The sequence below is a fragment of the Mauremys reevesii genome, linkage group 17 (assembly GCF_016161935.1).
Source record: "Mauremys reevesii isolate NIE-2019 linkage group 17, ASM1616193v1, whole genome shotgun sequence".
Classification (NCBI taxonomy): Eukaryota; Metazoa; Chordata; order Testudines; family Geoemydidae; genus Mauremys; species Mauremys reevesii.
The window spans coordinates 18,424,199-18,445,045 of record NC_052639.1 but is presented as its reverse complement, the minus strand read 5'-3'; the positions used below and the strand labels follow the sequence as shown (position 1 = coordinate 18,445,045).

Sequence of the window (20,847 nt, the reverse complement as noted above, 5' to 3'; positions counted from 1 at the left end):
ACTTTTCAAAATCTGCACAGCTTTGCCAATTTTCACCAGGAATTTTTCTCCATTAACAAATTCTCACTTGTTCCCTACCCGTTGGTTGTTCCCTACCCGTTGGTGACCATTGCCCCAGGGGCCTGTCAGTCTCAGGGTCCTGATTTCCCATTGGCCCTTCCCCCTTCTATTGGGACTGGGAACTAGCCAACCAAACCCCACTAAGTTTTAGTAAAGGGCCAACAGTCCCTTACACAAGCCAGCCCTGTGAGAGTCTCCAATGTCCCGAGAGAACAGTACAAGCTGGTCCCATGGTGTAACGGGCAGCACTCAGGACTCTGAATCCTGCAATCTGAGTTCAAATCTCAGTGGGACCTTGTGTTAGCTGGTGGTAAAGATCTGGTGCTCAAAGTGCTTTCCTGTCTCCAGCTATACAAAAGTGGGTCATTTCCCTCCTGCTGGTTAACTCCTTTCCCACCAGAGCCAGGTCTTTGGTGGGGTTTAGAAGTGGCTCTAGTGGTTGGGATTCTCACTGCTTCACCTGATGCCCACAAGTCTGGTGCTTGTAGCCACACTTTTCCTCTTGCTCACATGGCACTTGAAGAAAGCAGTGCCAGGGCCAGGCTTGATAGGCAGGAGGGAGGCAGAGTCCCAGGCTGGAGCCCAGCACACCTCTCCTCCTCTGGGCACCTGGAGCAGAGGCGGCTGGTGCTGACAGCTCTGAGGGAAGGCTTATAAGCCACAGAGCGACTGAGGGCGGGGCTAGACGAGGACAGGACCATGCCTATGTGTGGCCAGCAGACAGGCAACAAGACTCCCGGCCAGCCTGCTCCCTGCCATGCCAAACCCCCACTGAAGGCCACCCGCAGACCACCATGCGGGGTGGCTGCTGATGCTCTGTGTCCAACATCAGTAGACGGTAGGAAAGCAGGGCCAGCCCCCCTGGTGGGGCCTCTTACCGTTCCCATACTCCATGCTCACTTTTGCAGTGGGGCAGGAGATGTTATCCCAAGAGGCTTTTCTCCAGCTGGTGAGAAGCAGAGAAACATCCAGGCTCCCAAGGCGCTATGTAGCAACCCCCCTCAAGCACAGGGACAGAGGGAAACTGCTCCACACGCTAGCCCGGGCAGCCGTCCATTTCCTTTGGGAATTCAGGAATAGCAAAGGCTAGACTGGAAGCACCTGGGGCTCATGCCCCAGCCTTTGTGACATCCAACCCCCAACTCCTTCCCGGGGCTCTAGCTGAAGGCAGAGCATTGGCCTGAGCGGCCAAGAAGAGGTTCCAGATTTGAAAGGAGCAGGACTTTCAGCACGAAGGTAAAACTGCATCAACACAACCACAAAGGGACTTGACCCCTCAAGTTCTTAATTCAAAGTCAGGCACCTTATCCATTAAGCCATGCGGGCGCCTTCTGCATGCGCTTCTTTGGAAAAGGTGGACACTGTGTTTCTTGGGTCACCTATTGAGGGGGGGTGAGACTCTCTGGCACAAGAAGTCGAGTTCCCAGTGAGATGTGAGACTTAATTATACGGGGCCAGGTTCAGGGCTTTGACAGGGAGGCTCAGGCATGGGGGATTGGGGTGCAGCGGACGGACCGGCTGTCTAGCTGTGGAGAGTTAGTCGCACTGAGGCACAGGAGGGAGGAGGAGGAGGAATCCTGCTGACAGGCAGTGGCTGTGCAGAAAGAGGAGGAGTTCTGGGGACTTTCTTTTGCCTCTCTTTTGCCTGCCTGCTCACTCCTGTGGTGAACGGTGAAGATGCTCTTAACAAGCCCAGGTAGCTCAGGTGGTAAAGCATCAGGCTTTTAATCTGAGGGGCCAGGGTTCAAGCCCCTGTCTGCGTGCTCAGCTTTTAAGTTGCCTTGTGTTCCAGGAGCCAAATTCTGTTCACAGCCACATGCGGATTCCCAGAAGCTGTGGCCATTTCCTGGAAAGGCTCCTTTCCTTAGCAATCAGGAGAGAGGTCACATCCACAGGAGCAGGTGTAGAAAGCACAGTCTCTGGCTGCCAGGAAGCGGTGTGCCAACATAGTGTTCTCTACAACGGCGTTTAGATCGGGATAATTTACGTGGCTCAGCACCCCCAGTTCCAGCACCTCTGCCCAGGCAGCTCCCCCAGCCTGACACACACACACAGCCCCTGCATCCTCCTCAGCCCAGAGGTGAGCCCCCCAGCTGAGTGGGGAATCAGAACCCCCCGAAATTACCCTGGGACCAGCATGATCTGCCTCCGCCCTGCCCTGCTCTGCATGTATTCGGAGTGAGTCGGTTTCCTGTCCTGCCATGTGTCTCTTCTCCTCCCCAGTTCCTTCCAAACCACCCCATTTCCCCTGCACCCCGGGCTGGGTCTCTGCCAACCCCCCTTCTCCCCTCCTGCCCCCAATATCTCCCTGCCCCTACAGGTCTATAGGGCTGGATCCCGCCCGCCCCCCGTCTCCCCGCAGGTCCGGCCGCTGGGGGGCGATGGAGATGGGTCTCTCCCCGCCATCCCCTCTCCTGCCCCCATATCCCACTGCCCCTATGGGTCTATGGGGCTGGGTCTCTCCCCTCATCCCCTTCCCCAATATCTCCCTGCCCCAGGCTGTGACGTGCTATGACGTGTGCTGGGGCTGTGCCGTGTGCTGGGGCCAGGGCCGGCTCCAGGGTTTTTGCCGCCCCAAGCGGCAGGAAAAAAAAAATCTGTGATCACAATCGGCGGCAGCTCCACTGCACCACTTTCTTCTTCAGCAGCAATTCAGTGGCAGGTCCTTCCCTCCAAGAGGGACCGAGGGACCCGCTGCCGAATTGCTGCCAAAGACCCCGACATGCCGCCCCTTCCTGGCTGCCCCAAGCACCTGCTTGCTGAGCTGGTGCCTGGAGCCGGCCCTGGCTGGGGCTGTGACGTGCTGGGACCTGCTCACTCCCCGAGGGCAACTCACTCACTTGAAACCAGCAGGACAGAAGGTGTCACGTGTCCATGGGCGGGGCTATGCAGATGAGCAGTGTCTGGCGGCAGTAGGGAGAGCAGCGAGATGAACCGAAGGAGCCCGGCGGAGAAAATTCTCTGTGTGTGGACAGAATCCCACCAGTTTTCTCTGTGTTGGGGGTGGGGGGCAGATTTCATGATATCATAGCCCCTGGGGGAGGGGTTTGAATCATAAGTCCAAAGTGGGAGAACAACTCCCCACTTGTGCTCAGTCTCCACTAGGGGCTGGGCTGGGATCACTAGGAGGGAAGCACAGGGAAAAACAGTTTCCCCTATGGAACCCAGGAGTCCTGGATCCCAGTTCACTCCACCCCCAGAGCCAGGGATAGAACCCAGGGGTCCTGGTGCCCAGCCCCCTCCCTGCTCTGACCACTCAACCCCACTCCCCTCCCAGGGTGGTGCAGGGGTCACTGCGTCTGTGTCTCAGCTCAGCTAAGGGACTTGACTGATTTTCCCAAAGTGCTTCCTTCTGAATCCATCCGACGAAGTAGGGATTCACCCATGAAAGCTCATGCTCCCACACGGCTGTTATTCTATGAGGAGCCACAGGACTCTTTGCTGCTTTTACAGATCCGGCACATCTGCCCCCCCTGCCCAGTCACTGCCCAACCCCGTGTGGGGGCACCAGCACTGTGCCGGGTCGTGATGGGAAATTGTCCAAGCTGGCCCAGGAGAGACGTGTGTGTCCCTGCTGCCCCTGCTGGTGGGGCTGAGCCCTACTCTGTGTGTGTGTGCATCTGTGACACTGTTTGTATCAGTGTGTTGCTGGGCTAACCACTAGGAAATGGCTTTGCAGGATTTTGTATTCTGCAGCAAGTCACACACACACACACATACATACACACACTCTGACGCACAAAGAGACTCACACAATCGCAAGAACACTCAGACACCACACACCCAGAGGGACATGCTAGCCCAACCCCCAAAGAGAGCAACAATCACCGCCCCAGCCACACTCACAATCACCCCACACACACCCATAATAATCACAATCGTGCTCAGAGATACAACTGCACGCAGATCACTCCCACAGCTCCCAATACAAGGACCTCCTGCCCCACACATCAAGTGCCAAGGCCTGCGGAACTCACTGCCACAGGATGGCTACCAAGGAGAATGATCCTCATGCAGGATCATGTGCTTGGACCCTTGTCCCCTCTTGGGGTGCGCTGTGCAGCGTGGCTGGGGATTGTGCAATGGCCCAGCACCAGGCAACGCAGAACGGACACCACACGCCCTGCCCTGCCTCAACTGAGCTACTCTCCTGGTGCATTGGAGACCAGCACCCCACACCGTGGCACTCCTGCCCCACAGGGGGAGAGCTGCAGCCCCCGCCACATTCCGCAGAGGGGAGAAGGGTCAGGCCAGCCAGCCCTTGTAAGATGGGGAAATCTCCACTGGGGTCGACGGTATGGGGCTGCGACATACAGAGAAATAGTTGTCGTGCCGGCAGAGGGCGGCAGAGCGCATACACACACACACAATTGCAAACATACACAGACACATGCATGAATCCTGACACACACACACACAATTGCTAATATACACAAACACCCGCACAAATCTAGCCAACACCAACACAAGCCTGAGAGCCAGGGGAGCAGAGCAGGCTGGGGCCGGGTAACTCCACTTCCCGCAGGAGGTAGCCAGCCCCCCATCCCCCACGGAGGCCTGGGACCAGCCCCCCCTCTGCTTGCCCCCACGGAGGCCTGGGGCTCCAGCCTGCTCTGCTCCCTGGCTCTCAAGCTTGAGGAGGGGGAACCGCCCACAGCACTCGCCGGCGGCGTGGCTGGGAGCCAGGAAGTGGACCAGGCTGGGGCTGGGTCACCCACTTACCATGCAGGGAGTGCAGGGAGGGGGGCGGGGCTGGGGCCATGGGGAAGAGCCGGGCAGCCCCTGCAGCAGCTCCACCCCAGCTCACCTCCACTCCGCCTTCTCCCCTGAGCTCGCCGGCACCGCTCCACTTCTCCCGCCTCCCAGGCTTGCGGTGCCAATCAGCTGTTTAGTGCCGCAAGCGTGGTAGGGGTGGTGAATTATAGCGGGGGCGGCGTGGTCAGGGCATAGGACGGAGCATAGGTGAGCTGTGAACTGGAGTGGTTCCCATGCACGCCCCCCCACCCATTGCTTGCTGCAGGCAGCCCTCCCAAACCTCCCAGCCCCTGCCCCAGCTCACCTCCACTCCACTGCCTCCCTGAGTGCGATTTTTGGTGCCCCAACCACTTGGCACCCTGGACGGCCGACTAGTTCGCCTAGTGGTTGCACCGGCCCTGGCCACTGCCTATCATCAGGATTCCTCCTCGGTGAGACTAAATCTCCCACCTAGACAGCCGGTCCATCCGCTGCACCCCAGCCCCATGCCCGAGCCTCCCTGCCAAAGCCCTGCACCTGGCTCCAGACAATTAAGTCTAACGTGTCGCTGGGAACTCCACTTCTTGTGCCCAGAGAGTCTCGGCCCCCCTCAGTAGCTGACCTGAGAAACACAGTGTCTGCAAAAGCAGCAAAGAGTCCTGTGGCACGTTATAGACTAACAGACGTACTGGAGCATGAGCTGTGGGGAATCCCCACTGTCGGACGCATCAGTGTCTGCCTTTTCCAAAGAAGTACCTAGAGGGACTTTTACCATGTGGCCTAATGGATAAGGCGTCTGACTTTAGATTAGACAATTGAGGGTTTGAGTCCCTTCGTGGTTGTGCTTGTCCGGTTTTACCTTTGTGCTGAAAGTCCTGCTCCCTTCAGGGCCTGAACCTCTTCTTGGCTGCTCAGGCCAATGCTCTGGCTTCAGCTAGAGCCCCGGGAAGGAGTTGGGGGGTGGGCGTCACAAAGGCTGGGGCATGAGCCCCAGGTGCTTCCAGTCTCGCCTTTGCCATTCCTGACTTGCCAAAGAAAATGGCGGCTGCCTGGGCTAGGTGTAGAGCAGTTTCCCTCTTCCAAATGTGCATCTGTCCCTGTGCTTGAGGGGGGTTGCTACATAGCGCCTTGGGAGCCTGGGTGTTTCTCTGCTTCTCGCCAGCTGGGGAAAAGCCTCTTGGGGTAAAATCTCCTGCCCCACGGCAAAAGCGAGCACCTTGAGTGGGAACGGTAAGAGGCCCCACCAGGGGGGCTGGCCCTGCTTTCCTACCGTCTTCGATAATGGCCACAGAGCATCAGCAGCCGCCCCGCATGCTTGTCTGCGGGTGGCCTTCAGTGGGTGTTTGGCATGGCAGGGAGCAGCCTGGCTGGGTGCTTTTGTGCCTGTCTGAAGGCCACACCTAGGCATGGTCCTGCCCTCCTCTAGCCCTGACCTCAATTGTTCTGTGGCTTTTAAGCCTTCCCTTGGAGCCATCAGCACCAGCCGCCTCTGCTCTAGGTGCCCAGAGGAGGAGAGGTGCTGGGCTCTGTGACAAAGTGGGGGATTTTCTTAGGGTTTGCTGTGTTTTCCAGTGGTTTGCATGCACAGGGAGTGGGACTCAGTGTTCCCAGGTGTTACTGGTTTAACGAGGTGAGGGGAAAGGGAGTTTGTTGCTACAGAAGACCGGAGAGGGACTTGGGACCCCGGCTGATGGCCTGGAGGATGGAGACCCCAGCGACTGGTGACCTGGTGACCCGGAGACCCAGCTCAGGAGTCACAGGCGGTTCTGGCCAGTGGGAGGACAATGGGCTGCGGGGAGAGGACCCCGTGACCAACCTGTTCCAGCCAGAGGAGGGCGGAGAGGAGAGGAGGCCCAGGCAACCCTGTTTACCTGGAGAAAAGACAATGGACAGCGGTGGGGCTTGGGGCCGGAGATATCGGAGGCCTAGCTGGGAAGCGGGGGGCTTGGGGCTGGCGAGGGGAAGCAGGCAGAGCCCACCTGGCTGCAGGGGGACTGGGATGTGCTGTTATTGTGAGAGGCCAGGCCTGAGGCCCTGAGAGTTTCCTGTGCTGTGTTCAACTCTCAATAAACCCTCCTGTTTTACGCTGGCTGAGAGTCGCTCTGGGCTAGAGAACAGGGGGCATCAACCCCTTCGGGGGTGAGGAGGCCCAGGGGGTCCAGAGCGCGTGGACTCCCTGAGGGGCCCACGGCGAGAGACAGACGTGCTAAGGCTCAGAGAGGGGCAGCTCCAGGAGGTGGAGGGGCCTGACCCCAAGAGAGAGTGGACCCCCGAGAAGGGCTGTCGCACTGAAAGGGGCACCCCCCATGGACCGCACGGGGCCAAGAGTGGGCACGATCTGTGAGTCCGTGACAGGCAGTGACATCACAAAGGCCTTTTGCAGGGGCTCAGACTATTGGCCAAAGGTGGTGGGGAGGTGGTGACCTCACAGAGAGATGCTGACATCAGCCAGGCAGGACAGGGGCGAGGGGCCAGGGAAACCTCAGAGACCCTGTGGCTTTGCTTCAGCAAGTCTCCCTCTCCAGGTCTCTCTTTGAGGACTGGGGGAGTATTGGGGTTCACGTACCTGAGCGCCAGGAGGAACCTCTTTCGAGTTTTCTCCTTCCCTTTTAGTGATTTTACTTGAAAACAGCCGACCCTGTTTAGACGGTAAGAGCCTCCTCGAGGGAAGGGGTGTCCTGGGGGTGTCACAGTTCAGATGCCGGTGCTCCCCCATTCAAGGAAGTTCCCGCCACCCTGATCTGTATTCGCAGGGTGGGAGAGAGCAGCATCCACAGCAGTGATTTGCTCCTGGCTGCTGGAGCAGAGCAGCAGGCTCAGCTGTCAGAACTTCCTGGAGCTATGAAAGGGGAGAGGCCCATGGCTCTGTAGCAGGACTGCAGGGCAGGCAAGTTCACAGAGGGTATTGTGGGATACTGGCAGAGGCCAGTTATGGTGATATAATGAACAGCAGTGTCTACACTGACACTCTGTCACTTTAAGTTTGCTGCAAAAGCTCTACTGTTCTCATTGAAGTGGTTTTATTTTGCCACCAAAACAGGGCAGTTTTGTCGCCAAACGTGGCATTGCAGTGTGTACACCAGCCAAAAGCTGCTGACCGAGGGAGCGTTGTGTGTTTTTCACACACCAGAGCAATATAATTCTGCTGAAATAACTTTGTAGTGCAGATCTGGCCAAAGATTCACACACACACAGCTTGCAAGGAAAACCTCACCTGCTCCTCTGCTTTGTGGGGCCAGGTGGGGCCCAGGAGTCAGGTGTGAGCAGACACTGTACCTTAGTCACAGGCAGGCTCTATGGTTTAGCTGGTTAAAGTACCTGTTTTGTAAACAAGAGATCCTGGGTTCAACTCCCAGTGGTGCCTTGTTGAGATGTTTTGAGAGCACCTGGTATTGGCTACTGTCAGAAGACAAAATACAGAGCTAGATGGACCTTTGGTCTAGCCCAGTGTGGTTTTTCTTATGGTTTAAATTACACTCACAGGCACTGATAATAGAATTACTGAAAGTTTGGGATTTAAGAGCTGATAGGTCAGTGGGCCAAGCCCTCGTGGATGAACCCCTCCCTCTGGGACAGAGGCAGGTTTGGGCTCTCGCACCAAATGCTCATTGTGGCTGCCAGAATCTGTGGGCAGCTCATTTAGTTTCCACCCAGGGTTGAGTCCCTGGTTCACACATCGAGGATAACAACCCTTTGTTTCTCCTGCCCCAATAACATGGAGACTGGGAATGCAACACCAGCCACAAGTGATCATTTCGGCAAGCAACCCAACCTATTTCCAACATACTGTAAATCCACATGCAGACTCATACACGAAACCTTGCAAGAAAATCTTCCTGAGGGGGTCTGAAGCACCTGCTGCTGGAGGGAAGGAGGGAGCTGTGGGTTGGGATTGAGGAGCAGCGTGAGGAGCGGGGGGCCTGTGGGTTGGGATTGAGGGGCACTGGGAATAGGAGGGGGCTGTGGGTTGGGACAGAGGAGAAGGGTGAAGAGGAGCAGGCTCTGGTTGGGAGTGAGGCTGGGGACTGGGTCCCAATACTAAAATTTAGGGGTTAGATCAATGTTAGGACAGGGTGGCAGTGGAGGGATGAGTGAGTCCCTAGACAACACAGTGAGTACGGTGCCTTCTTATTTTCCTCCTTTTCCACCCAGGCAGGCAGGTGAACTCTACAGAGGCACCTCTGGGCTTGCACTGACTAAGGACAACAGCTGTGAGTGGGGTGAGAGGGGATGGCTCATGTTAAAGGACTTTGGTTGCTGGACTTATGAACCGTAGGGAGAAGGACACTGCCTAGCTTATTTGGGGTGGGTCTTTCCTCATGGTTTATGTTTATGTGTTGGGGCTGCTGACATGACTTCTGCTAACCCTGGGCTTACATTGCAGTGTAGACATACCCTGAGAGGGCATCTAGACTGTGATAAAATCCTGTGGCCCGGCTGGCCTGGATGATCTGATTTGGGCTCCTGGGGCTCAGACTGGAGCCCAGGCTCGAGACCTCACCCCTCGTGGGGTCTTGGAGGCTGGGCTGAAGCCCAAGTGTCTACACTGTAATTTTATAACCCTGCAGCACAAGCCCCACAAGCCTGAATCAACTGACCCAGGGTTTGAGAATAGTGACTTGGGTGTGTTAATGGCAGTGTAGACATAATGCTAGGCTATGTCCACACTGCAATGAAACACCCAGGGCTGTCCCGTGCCAGTGCAGGCTCCCAGGCTAGGGCCATGGGGTGGTAAATTTGCACTGTAGACATCTCAGCTCAAGCTCAATATCAGGTTCTGGGAGCCCTCAAAGTTGGGAGGAGTTTAGCAAAGTGAAAAGGTAAAATGGCAGTGGAGTATTGCCTGGAGTCAATGGCATTTCTCCATTGGTCTGTCTGCTTTGGGACAGGGACAATAACATGTCCTGCTGCTTTCGTTATTTCAAAGGGCGGTTTAGGATTTTCATTCTCACACACGGTGCACGAAGCAGGACTCAATCCTGGGTGGAAACTAAATGAGCTGCCCACAGATTCTGGCAGCCACAATGAGCATTTGGTGTGAGATCCCAGACCTGCCCCTGTCCCAGAGGGAGGGGGGTCATCTGTGATGGGCTGGAACACTGACCTATCAGCTCTTAACTCCCAAACTTTCAGTAACTCTGTTATCAGTGCCTGTGAGTGTAATTTAAACCATAAAAACACCCACCCTGGGCTGGACCAAAGGCCCACCTAATGCTGTATTTTGTCCTCTGACAGCAGCTAATATCAGGTACCCAAAGAGTTACTCAACAAGGCACCACTGGGAGTTGAACTCAGGATCTCTTGTTTAGAAGGTAGGTGCTTTAGCCAGCTAAGCCATGGTGCCTACCTAGAGCTAAGGCACAGTGATGCCCACAGCTGACTCCCTGACAGCTCCACCAGGGCCTGACATGCTTTGCATGTGTTTGGATTCTGCAAAGCAGAGAAGCAGGTGAGCTTTTCCTTGCAAGCTGTGTGTGTGTGTGTGTGTGTGTGTGTGTGTGTGAATCTTTGGCCATGTCTGCACTACAAAGTTATTTCAGCATCATTATATTGCTCAGGTGTGTGAAAAACACACAATGCTCCTCGGCTGGCAGCTTGTGGCTGGTACACACACTGCAATACCACGTCTGGCGACAAAACTGCCCTGTTTTGGTGACAAAATAAAAACACCTTGACGAGAGGTCTAGAGCTTTTTGCAGCAAACTTAAAAAGACAAATTGTCAGTGTAAATGCTGCTGGTCATTATATCACCATGACTGGCCTCCACCAGTATCCCACCATGCCTGCCGTGAACTCGCCTGCCCTGCATTCCTGCTACAGAGGCTGGGCCTCTCCCATTTCATTGCTCCAGAAAGTTCTGACAGTTGAGTCACCATCTGGAGGGAGGAATAGCTCAATGGTTTGTACATTGGCTTGCTAAACCTCAGGTTATGAGTTCAACTTTGAGGGGCCATTTAGGATTGGGGCAAAAACTGTCTGGGGAGTGGTCCTGCTTTGAGCAGGGGGTTGGACTAGATGATTTCTTGAGGTCCTTTCCAACTCTGATATTCTATGATTCTACACTGGGATTAGGTTGATATAACTGCATTGCCAGCCTAAGTAATGTAATTACACCAACCAAATTTTGTAGTGTAGACCTGTCCAAAGAATCACACACACACCTTGGGAGCAAAACTTCAGCTGCTCCTCTGCTTTACACAATCCAAACAGGAGCAACACTTGTCAGGTCCCAGTGGGGATTGGCAGAGAGTCAGGTGTGGGCAGACACGATGCTTTAAATAACAGCAGGTACCATGGCTTAGCTGGTTAAAGTGCCTGTTTTGTAAACAGAAGATCCTGGGTTCAACTCCCAGTGCTGCCTTGAGGAGTGGCTTTGGGAGACCTGGTATTGGCTACTGTGAGAAAACAAGATTCAGAGCTGGATAGACTCCTATGCTGCCCCTTCCTCCTGCTCACTGCTCTCCTCCTCACTTGCCCTTACGGTCATTACAAAGTGGCAAGGCAGAGCCCTCCCATTTTTAAAGTCCTGGGGTGTTGTTCCCCTGTTCAGGCCCCCTGGGGCCCTGCACTTCACACAGCTCTCCTGATTTCAGCTGTTAGTGAGGGAGCCTCACTGCTAGCGCAGACTGGGCAGTTTCTTGCATGAGAGACACTCTCCCAAAGCAGGACTAATGCTTAGAGCTGGTTATCAGTGATTTCAGATCTGTTGGTCTGCAGCAAGACTCTCCATTGAGTCTTAACCAGCTCTGTTATTACACAGGGAAGAACAAAAGGGTGAAATGGTGCCTGGAACCCTTAAGAAGAATCCACCCCACCAAGTACCAACACTTGTTGCTATCCGCTCTCAGCTCAGTTTTGGGGTCACTCCTTGCCTTTATCAACCTGGGGGGGGGCTCAGAAAATCATAGCAAGCATGTTCTCCAGTGGTGCAATTAGTTAGTGCACAGTACTTATAGAGCAGTGCTGAGGAGCTATGCTGAGGTTGTGAGTTCAAGCCGCACCTGGAGCACTGGTTTCCATTAACCAAGTGGCATCACCCCCTCATTTGGTCCTGTGGAATGTAGAATTCCAGCCCTGGGACACGGAGGAGAGGAGACAAACACGCTCCCTTCAATTATTACCTCCTCTCTAGAGCACAGGTCAGAATCTACAATCCTTTCTCCCCCCCCACCCCAGCCCCTGTGCCAGGATCCTCAAGCAGAGCCTGGAGTCCTGCCCTGGCGTCTGTACTATTGACAAACTCTAAGTGACAGGGACAAACACTCAAATCCCGCCTGGTGCGGGAGCCAGGTTTGTTTCAAATTCTGTCGTTGGTACATTTCCAAGTCTGGGAATGTCCCACAACAGCATTGAATGGGAAGCTGCCTGCAGAACAGTTACAGTGCACAGAGCTCCTGTGGAGGAGGGGTGGGAATTAGTAACATTTTGAAGATCGTTTGGGAAATGAGCCTTTGCTGACAAGGTTTGTCTCTGTTCATATTTCACCTTCAGGTGTTATGTTGAGGGATCTTTAATATATTTTTGTGAGGTTAACAACTATCTCCTCAACTTTATTTACTCAACTTAAAAATTGATGTCACTTGATTTTTGCATCTCCCTGTGAAAATACAACTGACACGTGTGGCTTTCTACAGGGGGTCATGATGTTAAAGTTGGGGAAATCAGGTCTCTGTACTTCTGTGGAGGGGGGTTTGCTTTTTTACAGCTGAATCACTGCCAGGCACACCGGGCTGTTAGCTGCACCCACTGTCCTTGCCGGGGCCCCTGCTGAACCCTGGGCGGCTGCACTGCCATGCTGGAGTGACTCTGCAGGGGGAGAAGCTGCTGTGGAGCAAGGTAGAGCAGGTGCAGGAAGGAGACGGGGTCACTATTCACATTCTGAACTGCACAATTTTCCAAATTTGGGAATAGATTCATAGACTTAAGGTCAGAAGGGACCATTATGATCATCTAGTCTGACCTCCTGCACAATGCAGGCCACAGAATCTCACCCACCCACTCCTGTAACAAACCCTAACCTATGTCTGAGTTACTGAAATCCTCAAATCGTGGCTTAAAGACTTCAATGTGCAGGGAATCCTCCAGCAAGTGACCCGTGCCCCACGCTGCAGAGGAAGGCGAATGTCCGAGAACAATTCTAGGGGAAGGTGAACGCAGAGCAGTGACACTGGAGATGCCCAGACCTCCAATGGGGGCAGCGTAGAAATTAATATTGGGAAGATCATTTGTGAAATTAGTCGTCACTGACAAGCTTTGTCTCTGTTCCTATTTCACGCAATGGTGTTAGTTAGAGGCATCAGGACAGGTTTTTACTATATTAATTAAACACTTAATTTTATTTACCCAAGCCAAAAACTTAGTGTCACTTATTTGTTCTCTGTCCTAGCAAGAATGAATTGAATTTCATGACTTTCTGGAAAGTGCAGCGAGATGAAATGTGGGGAATTCAGTCTGTGTGTTTGTGAGCTGATGTTTTCCTCTCACAGGTCAGTGCCTGCATTGAAATACCAAGAGGGATCTAAGGGCTGGTGTACGCTGGGCACTGAACTGACAGAGCGACGTCTCTCAGGGTGTGAATCCCCTCCCCAAACCCATAGAGTTAAGGTGACCTAAGCCCTGGTTAGATAGTGGTAAAGAAAAGGAAGAATTGTTCTGTCAATGCAGCTATTACAGGGATGGGAAAACCCTCCAGTCACTGTCTACTCCAAAGTGCTATAGCAATGCCACAGCAGCATTTTAAGTGTAGACAGAGTGAAGCTAGATCTGGCTCCAATTTGCACTGTGGATGCTCAGGCACTAAGACTACAATAATAACAACAACAACAGCACAGTGCTTGCGTAGTTGGCAGGATTTAAACCTGCATGAGGTGACCCCAAGGGATTTCTAGTCCATCGCCTTAACCACTCGGCCACAACTACTTGATGTACAGCTGTTCCACTGCATGATGATTCAGTTCTCACTGAATTGTCACTTCAAATTGTTTGCTCAGACCAGCTTCCCCAGCACACTCACGGCTGCGCATCAGTGTAAGTGTGTCCTGGGCTGAACAGTGAGAATTCCTGCCCATTTCCCTTCTGGCTGGAGCAGGCTGAGAGTGTGTTTGTGTGAATGGCATTGCTGTAGATTGTTGTTCATTCCCCACTCTGACAATACAGGGAATAAGGGAATCTCTCTGATTTACCCTAACTACTTTTGTTGTTACAGTGGATGAAATGACATTTTCCCCTATCCCTGCCCTGTTCCTGCTCTTTGTTATAGTTCAATATATTTTAACTGAGGAAAATGATAATAAAAATATCTGCTCTCCAGCAAAACTTGAAGCAACATCAAAGCAACGGGGAATGAAACAATTTGTTCCCGAAGGGGGAACTTGATGACTAACAATTGCTTTGAAATGGGGGAACAGTCAAACCGTGACGCTCAGGCTTTGGCCAGCCCTAATCAAGGCATTTCTCACATTCTCTCCCATGTGGCTTGTCTGATGTCTAATAGGGAACGTCCTCTGATTGAAGCTTTTCCCAAATGCAGAGCATGTGTAGGGTCTCTCTCCACTGTGGATTCTACGATGTCTGACAAGGTTTGAGCTGTCAATGAAGGTTTTCCCACACTCAGAGCATGTGTAGGGTCTCTCTCCTGTGTGGATTCTACGATGTCTGCTCAGGCTAGGGCTCTGTTTGAAGCTTTTCCCGCACTCAGAGCATCCATAAGGTTTCTCACCTGTGTGGATTATCTGAGGTGTGATAAGGGCTGACGACCGACTGAAGCATTGCCCACACTCAGAGCACGTGTAGGGTTTCTCTCCTGTGTGGATTCTCTGATGCGCGACAAGGGCATATCTCCAACTGAAGCGTTTCCCACACTCAGAGCATCCATAAGGTTTCTCACCCGTGTGGATTCTCCTATGTGTGATAAGGTAGGAGCTCCGACTGAAGCTTTTCCCACACTCAGAGCACATGTAGGGTCTCTCTCCTCTGTGGATCCCCTGATGTGTGAAAAGGTCTGAACTCCCATTGATGCTTTTCCCACACTCATGCCATGTGTAGTGTGTCTCTTCCAAGTTGATTCTCTCGTGTGTAATAAGGTCTGAGAGGCTACTCAGGTTTTCCTCTGGCCTCTGCTGAGACTCACAGGCTTTTGCTTTTTCTGGGAGTGCACAACTCTCGGAAACATTCCCTTTGGGTCTTCCTGATAATGTCCTATGTGGTTCTACTTGCTCAGCATCTTCCTACTGGGGATTCTCCTCATTCTCACTCACCATCCCAACACCTGATGGGAGACAGAGAGAATCCAGACATAGGTCACTCCCTGCGCTGGAGAGAAAGGAAATCTCAGAGACAAGAAGGGAAAAGGGGATGAACAAACCAAAATACGTGTGGGAGAGATCAAACCTATCAGGAGCTCATTTTCCTCAAACCCTTCCCCAGATGAGAGAGGAAGGGATCAGTTCTGGGTGTGCATCTCACCACAACACTCAGGGGAAAGTGAGATTGGGGAGGGACCTGCTGCCAGTTGTCAGTTAGGGTAGGTGGGAAGCCATGAGTGACATCTGCCTAATGATTCCACATCTGAAGGGAACAATCCTGAACTTGCAGAGCTCACAAGGTCTTTGTAGGGCATCCCAAATGTTTCCTGTATTCATGGAGAGTTTTTGAGTTGGTTTAACCAATCCCTCACCTGTGCAGGCAGCAATCGGGAGCACTTCTTTCTCAGAGCCCTGGCGGTCTGGGACCCACGGCTCTTCCCCTCGTTCCAGCTGCGAGATCACATCAGGTTTGGAATTTAGAAACCCTACGCCAGGCAAAGAAAACAAGGGAGGTCAGTGGAATTTGTGGGATACTTGTCACAAAGAATAGTCCACGGTTTTAACCGCAGCTCATTATTAAGCAGTAACGTCCCAAGGCCAGCTTCCTTGGCTCAAAGTGGCAGGAGAGTTATTATTATTATAAATCATATGTATTACCTTAGTGCCTAAGGACCAGCTAACAGTGGGTCCCCATTGTGCTAGGCAAAGTACAAACACAGAATAGTAGATGGCCCATGCCCTAAACGATTTACAATCTAACTAGACAAGACAACCACAGAATGGGGGAAGGGGTAGAACCACCCGATAACGAAATAGATATTAAGATGCTTAAAGAAAATTTAGTTTGATAGCATCCTGTCTGGCAAGAAATCACTTATCAACAGTTGTGGTACCCTCATTTCTGTATTGTTTTATCTTTATGTCCACCACTTTTCTGGTTCTGTAATTGTTTCTGCCAGCGGTATAATTAATTTTGCTGGGTGTAAGTTAATTAGGATAGTAGGATATAATTGGTTAGGTAATTATGTTGCAATACGTTAGGACTGGTTAGTTACATTTCAGTAAAATGATTGGTTAAGGTGTAGCTGGGAATATGACTATATAAACTGGGGTCAAACAGGAGGGGACGGGAATTTGGAATCAGGTTTATTAATGGGGGAAATGGGAACAGGGACACAGACAAGGCTCTGTGGCCTCAGAGCTGGGAAGGGGGATGCAGGCTAAACGCTCTGCGGCCTCAGAGCTGGGAACGGCACACTGGGGAACAGACTCTCTGGGCGTACAGCGATGAGCCCGACTGGTGTGAAGGGCTTCGAATCTGCTTGCTTGGAAATAACCCCAATAAACATTGCACTATCTGCCCTTCGGACTTCTGGTCTTTTGCTGCTTGCTGTCTGCGTGACAAGAACCAGGAAGTGGGCGGGGGAGGGAAAGCCCTCTAACAAAACTGACACGACCTGATAACCAAGAGGTGAGCCTTAGGGGAAGGTTTTAATACACTTTGTAACTGATGAGGATTCCCACAAGGACTGATGAGGGTGCAATGGTAAATACACATTTAGATCCTTTTCTTGTTTTATCTCTTTTCCCATAAGGCTTAACATCTGGCGCAGTGTCATGGATGCACAGGATCTGTGCAATGCCCTGGCTTTTAAACAGTCCTTGGGAGGTGCCCTTGAGTGCGCTGGACCCCAAGGGGTCCCACTCTTCCACAAGGAGAGACCATGTAGCTTCAACACTTGAGACTGAGCCTCTGGATTCAACACTCCTATTTCAACCTGTGAGCTCTGCCAGCAGGTCCAGCTGAACGACACTCCTGTTCAGAGACTGCTCTCATTCATGCTTCAATGCACCTCAGCAAGTTTTTGCTGTGACACTGGGCAGACTGTTAAAATATAGCAGGGTTTATTAGTCAACTGAAACACAGCATTAGAAAGGCTTTAGATTAGGACAGAGAAGCAAAGAAGACAATATAGTCCATATTGGCCAATGCTCTTGAGCCAGGCTGCTGTTAAAAATCCTCCATAAAAGTATTAAGCGTAGTCTTGAAGCCAGATATGTCTTTTGCCCCCAATACTCCCCTTGGAAGGCAAGACTAAACTCCCTAGTGTCCACTTGATAGCCACTGGTTCTTCTTCTTCTCCACGGCATCGCTCGTGGAGAACAAGGACCTGCAAATCTACAGTCGTACTCTATCTTTGTTTCAAGAATGAAAACAAACTAGCGCCTCAGAGGACCTGAACGGATTTCAGCTGATGGACAGCTTTCCTCAGTGTTTGTACATTTTAACAGGAATATATTGAATGATTAAATTCATTTCACGTCCCCGTTCAGCGGAACTCCTGAACATACAGGAGATGGATATGAAAATATAGATCACTTAAAAAAGAGGACATGTAAGAGAGCAGCTGGACTTGAACCAAAAACCTCTCGATCCGCCCTCAAATGCACCACCACTGAGTTCCCTGAGGCAGTGTTGGAGCCAGTGATCTTGAAGAGTATGAAGGGGACACTTATTTCAAAGAGCTTCTCTTCCATTCCCAGACATAAGTGGTTTTAAAATGGAGTTTCATTACATTTTCTATGTGCATGTAAACACCACAGCTTGCACAATCCCCACAACTGCTCAGTCTCACCAGAGCACAATAACTTTGGAGGCCCCACACCCAGCTACCCAGCTCTGCGGCCTTTAACCTCTTCAGCAGTTCTCCAATGCCTTAAAGCCACAGGGCACAGCATGGAATTTGACCCCATTAATCCTAAATCAATTTGGATGAAAAATCTTTGCAAAAATAGTTCGTTTTCCAAACCAAAAGCATCTCCTGTTTGTGGCGTCCTTAAAGTGTCTCTTTGCACACAAAGAGGAGACACTTTAATTTGGAAACGAGATAAGATGCTTCAGTCAGGGTAAGCAGTTGCTCCTTCATGATTGAAAGATCATAAAATGCCAGTCAAATTGACTCTTTCAGCCCTTACACAGCAGACCCCACTGACGGCAACTAACCGGCGCCGGGTGGAGCCAGCTCACCTTATCAAACCTTCCCATACCCGGGGGAACGGGAAAGTGCGAGGCTGCAGCGCCACCTAGCGGCCACAGGACAAATCGCCGGCTGCTGCACCTGTGGGCACTGGGAGTTCGCTTAACATGGAAAGCTGCCTAATGCAAGGTTGGCAAAACGGGGGTCTGCTGCACTACATCATCATCTGCAATGACTCAACCCGATAGGACACCTCCTGTGCTATGCTGCTACTAGTGACCCTCTCAAACAGGTCCCCACAGCTCCCCAGCCTCCCCCCACCAGGAGGCAGCTAGGAGAGGCTTGTTACACTGCTCTACAGCCAAAATGCTTCTGAAATAAATGGAGTCCAACTTTACTAATTCTGGGTCACTGAGAACGAAAATGATGCTTAAAATTCTTGATTGGCTCTAGTTTTCAAGATATGCTATTGGGTCAGTATTTATGACCCTTGACTTGGGAATGGCGGAGGAGAAGTGAGTTATAAAGGGACGGATCTCAATTTAAACCAGTAATGACTAAAATCCATCTTTGACTGGATCTATGAATAAATCTATGAATGGCTTTGGACAGTACTTGCTTTTAGGCAAAACAATGAAGGATACAGTCTGAAGCTGGTATTGCCTCATACATGATATGAATTGCATCATGTTATTCCTAGAAGTCATGGATGATGCAATCATAATGAAGCTGAACCAATTGCCCTATATCAGGTCTAGAAATCATACAGTGTCTTGCTCTCTTATTTGTCAGTGTTTGATTTTGCAAAGGGACCCATTTCTCTTTAGCCAAAGTGAGCAGAGATGCCTCGTACTTGTGTGAACAGTGCAGATAACTTGTGCTATGTTTGTGGTGAAGTGACTTTTGCATCACAAAAGTGCAGTATAAACACTATGGTTAAGAAAGCCTATCACTTTTCTTTTGGCTTCAAAATTGGAGATCAGGTGTGTGTTGGAAGCAATGAGTGTGGCAATCTCAGTGAACCGACGGAGGGTGATGGTGGTCAGAGAGAGACAACGGAAGATTAAAGGGGCAACGATGGGCATAACGATGATGATTGTGTTGTATTTCATTCCTTAGATCTGGTGCCACGGCCGTCCCTTTAGCCTTGTAGTTTACCAAGAGTAAAACTAAATATCTGTTGAGATACAAGGGAGAGTCTGTGTCCATTCCTGCTAGCTGCACAGGACTTTGACGTTGCTGCTTTCAATCCTCCGGCCCTGCCGAGACAAGGAACAATTCAGGCGGTCACTGAACTGAAGGAGGGAGATGATTTTCTGACAGGGAGGGACAGCTCCTCTTAAAGGTGTTTGTCAGGCAGCCTCCATCCCAGGTCTGTCCCGACAACACCCAGTTGAAAAGGGACTCTCCTCAGCCCTTCTCAGCCCGGTGAAAACGAGCGAGTGAGTGAGCGTGGGGGAGAGCGAGCGACGGAGGGAGATGGATTGAGCGGGCCGGGACCTCGGTGAAGGGGCAGGATGAGGGTGTTCAGTTTTGTTGGGTCAGAAAGTTGGCAACCCCAGATCCAGGGGAAACAACTCAAACACCCAACGAGTCTGGCCAGGGGCAGGACATCAGCTTTGAGGGGAGGGGTGGGTGTGGCAGTGACATCACAAAGGCCTTTTGCAGGAACTCGGCCTATTGGGCAAAGGTGGTGGGGAGGGGGTGACCTCAGAGAGAGACCCCGACATCAGCCGGGCAGGACAGAGGTGCAGGGCCAGGCCAGTCTCTGAGACCTCCCGGCTTTCCTGCCGCAAGTCTCCTTCGCGAGGTCTCTCCTCGAGGGCTGAGAGAGAATTAGGATTCACGGATGTGAGCATGAGGAGGAACCTCTGTGGAGTTTTCTCCTTTCCTCCCACTGACTGTGCCAAAAAGAAACTTCCCTTTGAGAAGGTAAGAGGCTCAGAGACGTTTGGAACCTGTTCAGTCTGATCCACCTGGCGCAGGCAGCATTCTAGGCACAGACAGCACTGGCTTCAGGTGGCAGAATTTGATTTCCTCCCTAGGTTTTGATGATTGGAATCCCTGGGGACACTGGGGTTTGTCCTTTTTGGTTTCCCTTTTCCTCTTTCCTCCCTCCTTTCGCCTCTTGCTTCTTTTTTCCCTTTTCCCAGCTTCCCTCCTTCTAACAAGGAGGGACGTGTCTGGAGTGTGGGCGGGGGAGGGGGTTGCTCTCATTGCGGGAGGTCCTCACCAAGAGGTGGGGCTGGATCTGAGAGTGATCCCCTGTGATGGTGACCTGGGCCGTCCTTTGGGACATCTGGTGAGACCCCTCAGCCTCCCGCCCCTCAGAGTCTCAGTGGTGATTGGCCGAGCAGGGGGCTATCGTGAGCGAGGAGACTCAGGTCCTTTTGGTCTTTTTTCAAATCAGGCAAAGAAGTCACAACCAATCCAATGTACGGGATTAATCTTGCTGCTTCTCTCCATTAATTGTCTCTTAGCAGGTGATGATTTCCTCTAATGTTCTAGGTCTTCTAAAATCCTTGCTGAATAATTACTATGAACCCCTGTTGGTCTGTAGCTCACTTGAGAGCACTTTATTCTGATCAGTCAGCGTATGAAATTGAAGATCTGAGAGAGAGGTTGAAAGTCAGGAGCAGTGTTTCCTCTAATTTGCTATGTCCGTGTGCGGAATGAATTTTGCTGAGTGCACCAATACGGAGGTGAGGTGTGACACATCACCTGTCTATTGGTGCTCATTCCAAACTTCATTCTGCACATGGATGGTGTGT

The 20,847-nt window shown here is 51.9% G+C and overlaps 1 non-coding gene across 1 annotated transcript; it reads left to right on the top strand.

Annotated features, from left to right (window-relative positions):
• The first annotated feature begins 284 nt into the window (after positions 1–284).
• TRNAQ-CUG lies at positions 285–356 on the top strand. The gene has a single exon. It is a non-coding gene; the product is annotated as a tRNA-Gln (tRNA).
• Positions 357–20,847: the final 20,491 nt, after the last annotated feature.